This window comes from Stegodyphus dumicola, chromosome 3 (assembly GCF_044657685.1).
Source record: "Stegodyphus dumicola isolate Sdum_Otavi_A_Nest chromosome 3, ASM4465768v1".
NCBI classification, from domain to species: domain Eukaryota; kingdom Metazoa; phylum Arthropoda; class Arachnida; order Araneae; family Eresidae; genus Stegodyphus; species Stegodyphus dumicola.
Genome location: NC_140770.1, coordinates 183,795,976 through 183,807,879, shown reverse-complemented (window position 1 = coordinate 183,807,879; position 11,904 = coordinate 183,795,976). Strand labels below are relative to the sequence as shown.

General features: G+C 36.5%; 1 protein-coding gene across 1 annotated transcript in view; it reads left to right on the top strand.

Annotated features, from left to right (window-relative positions):
* Positions 1-11,904, top strand: part of Dys (Dystrophin) — a 670,989-nt gene that overhangs the window by 158,472 nt on the left and 500,613 nt on the right. The window lies entirely within an intron of this gene.

Here is an 11,904-nt window from a genome sequence, read left to right as displayed (position 1 = left end):
GGAAAAAAAAAAAAAAAAAAAATACCGGGGAAGGACTTTTGTGATCACAGTGTATTTATCCGGGTATTATCAAATAAAAATAATGACGGTGTAGATTAATCCCGCCCAGTCTTCTTGCTTCATTTTTATTTATTATTATATTTTGAAGTTTTTTGTTGCGGGCGATGGAAAAATTATTACAAGCTATCATCGTAAAATAAAAATGTCTGCGAAGAATACAAAAATGAAAATAAAAATGGGTGAGATAATAATGTGATAGTAGATAATGTCAAAGCCATGTATAACTTAATCTCTTCATTTCTAATGTTTATTCTTCTGCATTTATTATGTGTTCTTTTGTTCTGAATACTGGTTTAATTTACGTAACTAAATGAACTCATTCTTCGGATTAAAGCTATATATTCATAAAGCATTTTTTTACTTCCTTGTACGAAGTAAAAAGGAAGTATTGTAATCGCGAAAAGTTTCAGGCAGCATATTTCAACGAAAATATCCATTTTGACCGCTATCGAATGCAATTTAACGATGTTTTTGCGTGATATCTGCAGTATTTCATATGTAAACAGTAACTTATGCGTAAGCAGGAACTTATGCATCATCAGTAGGCAGCAATTCCTGTGTACGTAGTAATTTACGTACAGTGCAACTGAATATGTATGTAATCTTATATAATGCATATATTTATGTGTATATGTAAGTATATTAATGTGTAAGGTAATGTGTATATGTAATCATGTATCATATTAATATGTAAGTAGTATCTTCTGTGCAAGCAGCAAATCATGTGCAAGCAGCTTATGTGTAAGCAGTAATTAATGAGTATCTATTTAACATAATGTGCAAGCAGTATTTCATATGCAAGCAGTAACTTATGTGTAAGGAGTAATTTATGAGTATTTATGTATGATACTAGTCTGTAAACAGTAACTTATGTGTAAGCAGGAACTTATGTATCATCAGTAGACCGCAATTCATGAGTACGTAGTAATTTATGTACAATGCAACAGAATATGTATGTAATGCAATGGTATAACGCAACTATGCACAATGCAGCTATGTAATATAATCCCTGACTGAAACAGCATGCTGTTTCATACTCCGCACTGAATAACCAAATACGTGTAAACTGTGATCCGAATGTTGCCATATGTACAATGCTATATGTAATAATGTATCATATTAATGTGTAACCAGAATTTTAAGTGTAAGCAGTAACTTATATAAGTAATAATTTATGTGTCATCAGCAGGCAGTAACTTATGTGTAAAGTAGCAGTTATGTATAGTGCAACAGTATATGTGTGTAACGCAACGGTGCATTGCAACTATGTAGTATATTCTTTAACTGAAACAGCATTTTGTTTCATACTCTGCACTGAATAACCCAATATGAGTGAACTGCGATCTGAATGTTGCCATATGTACAATGTATTATGCAATTGTGTATCATATTAATGTGTAAGCAGTATTTTTCAGTATTTGTATCATATTAATGCACCATATTAATGTAGTCATTCATGTGTAAGCAGTATTTTTCAGTATTTGTATCATATTAATGCACCATATTAATGTAGTCATTCATGTGTAAGCAGTATTTTTCAGTATTTGTATCATATTAATGCACCATATTAATGTAGTCATTCATGTGTAAGCAGTATTTTTCAGTATTTGTATCATATTAATGCACCATATTAATGTAGTCATTCATGTGTAAGCAGTATTTCATGTGTAAGCAGTATTTCATGTGTAAGCAGTATTTCATGTGTAAGCAGTATTTCATGTGTAAGCAGTATTTCATGTGTAAGCAGTATTTCATGTGTAAGCAGTATTTCATGTGTAAGCAGTATTTCATGTGTAAGCAGTATTTCATGTGTAAGCAGTAATTTATGTGTAAGCAGTAATTCGGGTACAAGCACAAGCAGTAACTTATGTGTATGCGATAATTTACTAAAAAGCAGAATTTATATGTTATCAGTAGGCAGTAATTTATGAGTAAGTAGTAATTTATGTTGAAGTATCGATAAACTCCCGGTGCGTCCTTATGGGGCCACAGGGAGTTGTTGCGTCTGGATAGGGGAGGGTGTGGGACATATGCCTGTTTACCTCTGTTAGACTCCAGGCGTCCCCGTCCTCCGTCACCTGTCACCTGTACGTAAGGACAGAATAAAATACTCTTTTCCTTCAAAAAAATTATAAAACTGCTTTAAAATTAATTCTGAAGAGAATTTTTCGTGGCGTCTGTACGAACGTATGTACGTACGTTCGTGCGTACGTACGTATCTCGCATAACTCAAAAACGAGTAGCCTCAGAACGTTTAAATTTTGTATATAGGACTACTATAACATGTACATGTGCACCTCGTATTTTGGTTGCAATCGGCCGCGCCAAACGTATATAAACATATTTATATATATATCCAGTTTGTTACCCGGCTCAGTGATTTCAGTTTCTTTACTCTTATATGTTGGTAAATTGTACATTTTTTGCTTTAAAAACGATTGAATTATGTTGTTTTCATCTTCCGGTTAATGATTTTATGCCTTTAGTAAATCTGTGTGCAATATTTTTAGAATTATCAGCAATTTTAAAGTTGTTTAATTGCCGCTAAGGCATTTTTTAATGGCGGCCATTGATGTTTACATATGAAACAGGAGACTAGTGGATTTGTTGCCAATCTAGAGAAACTTAGCTTCGCAACAACAAAGATAACGCCTTCATTTATTATTTAAATCATGCTTAATCCTTTCTGGAATTTTTTCGAGGAAATAAGCGTTTAAGATTTACTTCGTAATTTTTAATATAGATATTTTGAGTTTTTATGTATTTTTGCCTTCTCGCGAAGTGAGAACTGAATTAATTAAATGAGAAATACTCAATCGTCTGTGAAAAACTGTTTCTTTTTTGTTTTGTTTGCTTAATTTCTTTTATACATCATTCTAGCTTTATTATAGTATTTGAATAGAACATGTGGCAACGATTAGATAATTCTATTCTTTAAATGATATAAATTTTGTGCATTATGAGTTATAATATGAACGAAATATACAAGTTAACTGTTATATAATTATTGGATTATATAACAGTTAACTTATATAATAATTTTATAACGGAAACTTAGTTAACTGTTATATAATTATTAATACTGTTAAGTGAATCTAGCGCCAGAGTGTCGCTATGCTAAACAATTACTAGAGTGAATTTTAAAGAATGCATTTATTCTATTGTGGTTTATGCGCTGTCGGCGAAGTAGATTTAATTCAATCCAATAAGTTTAAATGAAATGCAAGAAAAAATGCGTATAATTTAATGTTCCAATTTAATATTCCAATACAAGGAAGTGATGTGGTGTACACATCAGATTTTTTAAAAGCAGGAGACGGGAGAATTGTGCAGTGCCCTTGCTGGGACTCGAACCCAGAACCTCTCGAATATGCGAGTATTCTTACAATTACACCTCAAAGGCATGCGGAAAGGAGGGGAAAGCTACCTTATATACGACCCCTTTTAAATGGCGATTGGGAATGAGGAGACGCTGTCGCCACATGTTGGTGACGACAAGGAAAGCGGGAGACGTGAAAAGCGTGCACTGCCTTCCCTGGGGCTCGAACCCTGAATCTCTGGAATACGCGTCGAGTATGCTTCCAGTTACACACCACGAAGGCATGCGGAGAGGAGGAAGAAAATACCTTATAAAGTGCTTTAAAATGTAGGTAAATCGTTAATAGTGTTTTTCTATTATTATATGGGCGATTCCTTTTTCCTGAGTTTTTTTACTGTCTTCGATTAACTGATTTTGAATTAGCAACAGACATCCTCCCCAATATTATTTTGGTAAATTCGGAGTTGATTTTATTTAATTCAATTAATATCAGGTAGTGCCCCCTTTGCTGCTGCGTATTTATGGATTAGTTTGAATTTAAAAGCGGATAATATGTCACCATTAAGCTCAAGCAAGTAAAGTTATTATGTGTCACGGAAATTTCCCTACAATAACAGTAGATTAAAAAATTATCCAACAGTTCTTATTTATATGACTGTTAAATCTGAACTGAACTCCAGCAGAGGAAGTGATTGTTGTCAGGTGTTGATGAAGCTGACATGTCATTCTGTATGTCGCAACCTGTCACTGTTACACTTGGATCATGTTTTTGGCAACACTGTTAACACTGCTTTAAAGCCATATTAGGGTAAACAGCTAAATTTTAAATCACAGCATTCAAAAACAGTTAGCTAATAGTATCAAAGAAATAACGTCGCAGTTCTTATTTGTAAAATTAAAAAACCAAAAAGTGCGGTATTTGGAGAAGATATGCCAATCCTTTTTCTGCTTTTATTTGCTGATTAAGAAAGAACGTTTAGATTGTTTCGGTTTTTTTTCTTATCCAACGTATAAAATTCGAATTTCTTCTCTTATCGTGATTTTGTTCTGCTTGGAGGACTTTTCCTGATAATATCTTTTCCTGTCAAGAGGCCATGTTTAAAAACTTAGAAACAGAGGCGCCATAGCTGTAATGCAAAAGATAACTTTTTTATCCTGTTCAAATAGAAGCTTTCCAAGAAAATTCTTCAAGTTTTTACAGCCTTTCTACCCGCAGTCTGGTGAAAAAAAAAGAGTTAAAGAGTTATGTATTATACTGCAGCTCACGCAGAATTTGTAGATTTACATATAGATGTCTTTAATATTACTGTTGAATGCGATCTGAGCTTGCTGTGTTGAGTCATAAACAACGAGAGTTTGCTGTTTAGGATCGATTGAACCTTGTACGCAGCTTGTTTTCAATAAGAGTGTAGAAAAATTTTTTTGAAGATTTAAACAACTCCAGAATCGTAAGATATAGCCGCCTAAAGTGGAAGAAATTAAGGACATATTATTTATGTCTAGAATGCATTAAAAATATATGTATATTTTAATCCATTTTATCATTTACTTACATATGATACATCATAAAATATACAGAGATTCGTAACAAAAACCTTTCCTTTTTTATATCAAGTTTTAGAAATGATATGTGCAGCATTTAATGTTTTTATATAACCATATGACAGTACTCATGTAGGTAGGCAAATGAAACTTTCATCTTTAGAAGAAAAAAGAATAAACTTAAGTATTCATAAATATACTAATATAGTATTAAAAATACATTTTTCTTTCTTAAAAATGAGAGTGTATTCTAAAACACAGTCTTTCCTTTTGCTTGGTTTATTACGAGAATAAAGCCGCTCAGACGGAAAAAAGATTAGCGACTGACTACCGTACCGAAGGGCCCGGTTTCGGATCTCGGAGAAGGCGTGTATATAATTTGTCCATCCTCTCGTAGGAGGCAATGATAGCTCACCTATTAAGTGACTCTATAATAGACCACTGCTGTCGGCCTTAGTAGCGGCTAACGTCTATTGACAGATTGGACCTGAACATGGAGGTAAGAAAGGATGGAGGAGCCAATCCCGCACTACGAGTGAAGCACTCCTCCGAGGCTTCGGTCTCCAGATGGGTTGTTTTTGTTTATATTTTAAGCTCCCTTGACAGTGCTTTGATAGTATTTCGAAACACAACAGTTCCATACAAATCGAAAAACGGAACACTTCCGCATAAAAGAAACATTCATTGTGTGATGGATAATAGCAATTTGTGTAGTTTAGTGACATTTACGCAAAAATCACATCTTGATTATTTTTCAATACTTAACAACAGCGATTTTGATTATGAATTTGTGTTATAAAATTCTAAGCTGGTGAACTACAAAAATACAGATTCTAGTAAGAATGTTATGCTTAAAGAATGAAAAATAATCTTACGGTACCTTTGAAATTGCATAAGTCTTTCGATACCCTTGATAGAGTTTTCGCTACTTTTATTTTATGTTTCAAACCCTTAGTGAATGCACAGAAATTAAAGATTTGCACACATCGAAAATGAAAAATAGGAAATATGTATGGGTATTTATGCATATGCTTGCAAAAAGCATGTGTCTGCCTTTATTTATTAAATTGTTTATAAATGTATCTGAAAGGAAGGATTTATTCATTCATAAACTCCTGTGAAAGTTACTGTGAAGAAATCTAATTATTAAATGTATCTAAATTTATAACGATTATAAATATTATCTAAATATATAATAATCTTAAAATTGAATTATAAACGTAACTTGAAATCCGGTTGACAAATACGTTTATAAAAATATTTAAGCAAGAATTCTTCGTATTGGAAAGCAATCTGTTAAAAGGCATTGTAAAGCTAATTCTATAAGATGCGTACTTAAGCAAGGAATAAAGTAGAGAAATTATTAATGGGAAAGAGAAAAATTATCAGTTATTATTATTAAGGGGAATCTCCAAATAAGTACCTGAAAACGCTACGTATTATGTCCATAAAGTAACGTCTCTGGTAAGAACAGAAAATTTGCCGTTACGGAAAAATCAATCGCAGAATCTTTAAATACATTTGTAACAAGAATGAAAAAAATAATAAACAAGGATTACAAGGTAAAAAATCTGATGTGTACACCACATGACTTCCTTGTACGGAATATTAAATTATACGCATTTTTTCTCGCATTTTATTTAAACTTATTAGATTGAATTAAACCTACTTCGCTGACAGCGCATAAACCACAATAGAATAAATGCATTTTTTAAAATTCACTTTGTTTACCATAGCGACACTCTGGCGCTAGGTTTACTTAACAGTATTATATTTCGTTCGAATTATAACTATGTCAATGTCTATGTCATAACACAATTAAGAGGCAACCGGCCTAGTGCGGCCTTTACCAATATATTATAAGTAGGGTGTCTTTAATGATGAGTTGAATCCAGTAAGATGGAACGCACTTTTTGCACCTAGTGCAGTCTCTAGAAGAGAAGTAAACGTGGCTCCACGATGTGAGGATCTGCAACTTGAGAATTTCTGTCGCTCGGCTATGCTTGTCTTGAGAGAAGCTTCGAATTAATCTTTATCTGCAAAGTTCATGAATGCACAAAATTTATATCATTTAAAGAATTATCTAATCGTTGCCACATGTTCTATTCAAATACTATAATAAAGCTACAGCTATGCATAAAAGAAATTAAGCAAATAAAACAAAAAAGAAACAGTTTTTCACAGACGATTGAGTATTTCTCATTCTATTAATTCAGTTCTCACTTCGCGACAAGGCAAAAATACATAAAAACTCAAAATATCTGTATTAAAAATTACAGAAGTAAATCTTAAACGCTTATTTCCTCGAAAATATTCAAGAAAGGATTAAGGATTTAATTGGCAATAATAAATGAATGCGTTATCTTTGTTGTTGTGAAGCTAAGTTTCTCTAGATTGGCAACAAATCCGCTAGTCTCCTGTTTCAAATGTAAACACCAATGGCCACCATCAAATTAGGCTTAGTGGCACTTAAACAGTTTTAAAATTGTTGATAATTCTAAAAATACTAAAGGCATAGACGCATACAGATTTACTAAAGGCATAAAACCCTTAACCGGAAGATAAAAACAACATAATTCAATCATTTTTTAAGCAAAAAATGTACAATTTACAAACATATAAGAGTAAAGAAACATGCGTTCGTACAGACGCCACGAAAAATTCTGTTCAGAATTCATTTTAAAGCAGTTTTTTAGTTTTTTTGGAGGAAAAGAGTCTTTTATTCTGTCCTTACGTACAGATATCACGCAAAAACATCGTTAAATTGCATTCGAAAGCGGTCAAAGGATATTTTCGTTGAAATATGCTGCCTGAAGCTTTTCGCGATTACAATACTTCCTTTTTACTTCGTACAAGGAAGTAAAAAGCTAAGAAACAGAAATGTTTATAATACCGGCCTTTTGTCGACGCATGTTGGTTAGCGAAAAAGTTGTTCTTGAGCTCTGTATAAACATCATTTAGCAGGGCATAAACCAGGGTGCATTGTGACGCTCGATGAAGCAAGAGTCGTCGACGACGACGACGACGACGACGACGACGACGACGACAACGACAACGACAACAACAACATATAGTGGTCCTTCAAACTTTGTCGACTCATGGAACGCTTAGAGCTGCAAGATTTTGGGGTAACCCCCATTTCACTGTCAGAAAAATATATCTTAAAATAATATTTAAAGTACATCAATATGTTATAGGTACTTTAAGTAAAGACAATTAAAGAAAAGTATCGTATTTTTTTTATTTAAAAAAATTATAATAAATTTAATGTAATTTACTCTGTAGAGACATTAGAATTTTGTTTTTGAACCAGGAGACGTAAAGAATGTGCAATGTCCTCGCCAGGATTCGAACCTGGACCTCTCGAATACACACCAAGTGTGCTAACCGTTACACCACGAAACATGCAGAAAGGAGGGTGAAAATATAACATTAACTCGTGCTCCAGGTATCACCTACCCTTGCCTTTATATGCATTTCGTAACAGAGATGTGCTTGCACATAGTCAGTATAAACATAAGTCCTGTCCCATAAACTTATTGTCTCTTTGAGTCGGAGCACTTGCACTATTGCACTCTCGCGCTGAGCTAAGAGATGCAGTTCTGAGCGGTAGTCCTGAAATCACGTTAGAGCATTAGTGGGCGAGGTTTTATATTCTCGGTCAATGCTTAGGAGGAATGGTCTTTGTGCTGAGCGTAGAAGATTCTCCATTTTAGTAGTGATCGTTATGCCCCACATGGAGGCCCCATACAGTGCAATACGTTCAGCAACTACAGAGTACCACGTCTTAAGCATCCTCGAAGAAAGTCCCCGTGTTGGTGCTGCTGTTCTGAGCATGGAATGAAATATCCTGTAAAGTCGTGCCTTGACTTCCTTTAAATGTGGCATCCAAGTGCATGTGTCGTCAATTATAACTCCAAGGTACCTCAAGTTTCTGACTATTTTAATATTTTTCCCATGAAGATTGATGCACGGGGTTCTTCGATGGCGCTTACCTGGGCAAATAAGCATGCCTTGGGTTTTTGAGTTGGCAATAATTAACTTATGGTCATTGGTCCATTTGGCCATCTTTTCCATTGCTTGTTGCGGCCTAGTCGCATATGCGTTGCGGCTGTGCCCTTTGGTTACCAGCAAAAAGTTATCGGCATAAGCCAGTATTTCCGTGTGAGGATCTGTGTTAAAGAGAGTCAGCGCTGTGTCGGCTACAAGATTCCAGAGCAGTGGACCCAGACAGGATCCTTGAGGACAGCCTCTATTGATGGAACGTGAGTGCACTCCTGCGTTCGTAGTGGCTTGTAAGCGGCTATCACTTAGATAGTTGTAAATAAGGTCAAAGAGAATCTTAGGGCAACCCATGTCCTGTAATCTCTTCAGTACATCGGGCTACCACAACGAATCGAAAGCGCCCTGTATGTCCACAGAGATAATGAGACTATGTTGGTTATTTCTTCTGTTATTTGCTATTATTTTTCGTAGGTGTTGCAGCGCGTGATCCACCGATCTGCCAGGAATGAAGCCGTATTTTTTGTCATTTATGCTTTGTCCAGACAGGATATAGTGTTTAAGTCTTTGAAGGACGACTCTCTATAGTACTTTACCCAAGGCAGGAAGAAGGCAAATAGGCCGGTAAGACGTTGGTACATTACGGTTTTTTTTCGCTTTGAGGAAGAGCACCACCTCACCAAGTTTCGTGCCGGCTGGGAAATATCTGTTGCGCCAACACGCAGTAATGTAGGCATACAGTAACTCCGGATGCGTACTGTTAATGGCTTGCAGAATGTCATTATCCATCCCATCAGGACCTGGGGCTTTATTGGTGTCTAACGCTTTAACAATGTCGCTCATTTCTTCGGCGTTTGGCAGCGGTTCAAAATCTGTTTTCTTGGTATTGTAATGTTGCTCAACAGTGGCTCTGATATTTCTTTGTGCGGGATTATCTGTGTCTGCGTTATCAGGTCTAAAGATATTGTCCAGAATGTGCGCGACTACTTCTGTGCTACTTGCTGCTCCGTGGCTTATTGTGGGAGTAAGATTAGTAGGTGTAAACATCTTATCATGGGCAATATGGAAGACAGTTCTGAACTTATTCGCAGTGTTGGTACAATACTCTTTCCAGGATGAAAACTTCGCTTTTGCAATCTGTCTTTTGTAAGCAGCTCTGTGCTTTCGAAAAATTAGCGAGTGTGTCTCTCTTTCTAAGGGATCCTTGCATGCTTGCATTCTGCGCCTTAGGGCACGGACTTTGCTGCGTTCAGCAGTCAGCGTGGTGCTCCACCAAGGAGTGCATTTCGGGGCTGCGTAATGTTTTCTTTTCAAGACTTTTTCGCACACTGAGAGCACTGTTTGCATAAGATCTTCATGCATGGCGTTGATGTCTTTACTACTGTTGCAATTGTTACATTGTGCTACGAGACTCAATATGGGTTGAGAGTGCATCTTTAAATTTGTTGAGGTATATGTACTTAGTTTTCCATCTGTTCTTTGTTATAAATTGGTGCTCCGAATCAATTCTGAACTCAATGTAGTGATGGTCACTGAACGAGGGGGTTTCGCTAACCTTCCAATTGTGAATATTATTAAGTATACCAGTGGTGGCTAAAGTGATATCAGGCCACCCCTGAGCCCTGGTAGTCCAGTATGTAGGAGGGCTGTCGATAGGGTTGACGACTGCAATGTTATGAGAAGTGATGAAGTCAAGAACAGGGCAAGCACGCCTGTTTTCCTCTGGCGCACCCCATAGAGGGCTAGCGATTATCTTATTCCTAGTCGGAATCATCATGACTTGTTCCAGCTCCTGGAGTGCAGTGACAATGTCGTGCGAAATGGCAATCTGACCACAAGGCCCTTCCATTTGTACAGTAACTGTGTAATCTCCTTTATGCATTAGCAGGGGCGTGAGTGGACCATTGTAGGCGATGGCTGCTTGATTGCCTACAGAATGGTAAGTTTTGAAGTTGCTGAATCCTGTGATCCTGTTGTTAATGCAATGAAATTCTTGTAGTGCGGCTAGATCTACATTGTTTTCTAGAATAAGATTGTTTTCTAGAATAAGATTGTTTTCTAGAATAACATGTGCTACATGGACAGTTGCGGCTTGGCTGCGTTGCAAGTTGCCTTGAAGAACTGCAAAATCATGAACTGTTCTTGGATATGCAATAGCCTGCTGTTCATCTACCACTGCGCCGTCGTTTTCATTCTGAATGGTTCTGCCTTGTAGGCTTGACATTGTCTTGCACTAGACGGGCGTGTGGTGTCGAAGCTAGTGCCTTTGGATTTATTGTGAGTTGCGCAATTGACGCAGTGTGGAGTCTTTGCTTTGCAGTTATCCTGGCTATGAGTTTGTCCACAGTTTACGCAGGTCAACGCTGCTTTACAAGAATGACTCAAGAGTTACAGCCGCTGACAATTAAAACACCTTGCAACTTGAAAGTATTTTCTGAAAGCACAAGAGCTGAGTCCTATAAGAATTCTTCTAAGGTCCTTAATATCCTCGTACAGATTCTGCTGTAGGTCGACGATCCAGGTGAGGCCAATAGTTGTGCGAATGGGATTTCTTGGATGTATTTGTTCTTCACTTGCTGAGGGCAGCAGGCTCGCAAAAGCCTCACGTATGTCGTCTGCTGTTGCGGATGTGGGGGTACCAAAGACGATTATTGTGGACTTCCTGAAAGAGGGCTCTCTGAGTGTGACTGCTGCTGAGAGTTAGGGCTCTCTGAGCGTGACTGCTGCTGAGAGTGAGGGCTGCTGAGAGTGAGGTAAGAGTGAGGACTAATCTGTAACTGTATGTATCTTTATGTTTTAGTTAATGACGTCATTATACTACTACTATTCGTACTAGACAACTAGTGCGAGTGCCATTTTGATTCGCGGAACTCTGGGGTCCAACCAGTACCTCCTACATACATGTGTAGGAGGTACTGGTCCAACACGCGAAATCCCGGTGTACCGCGGAACACAGTTCGAAGATTAGTGTATGATTGAAA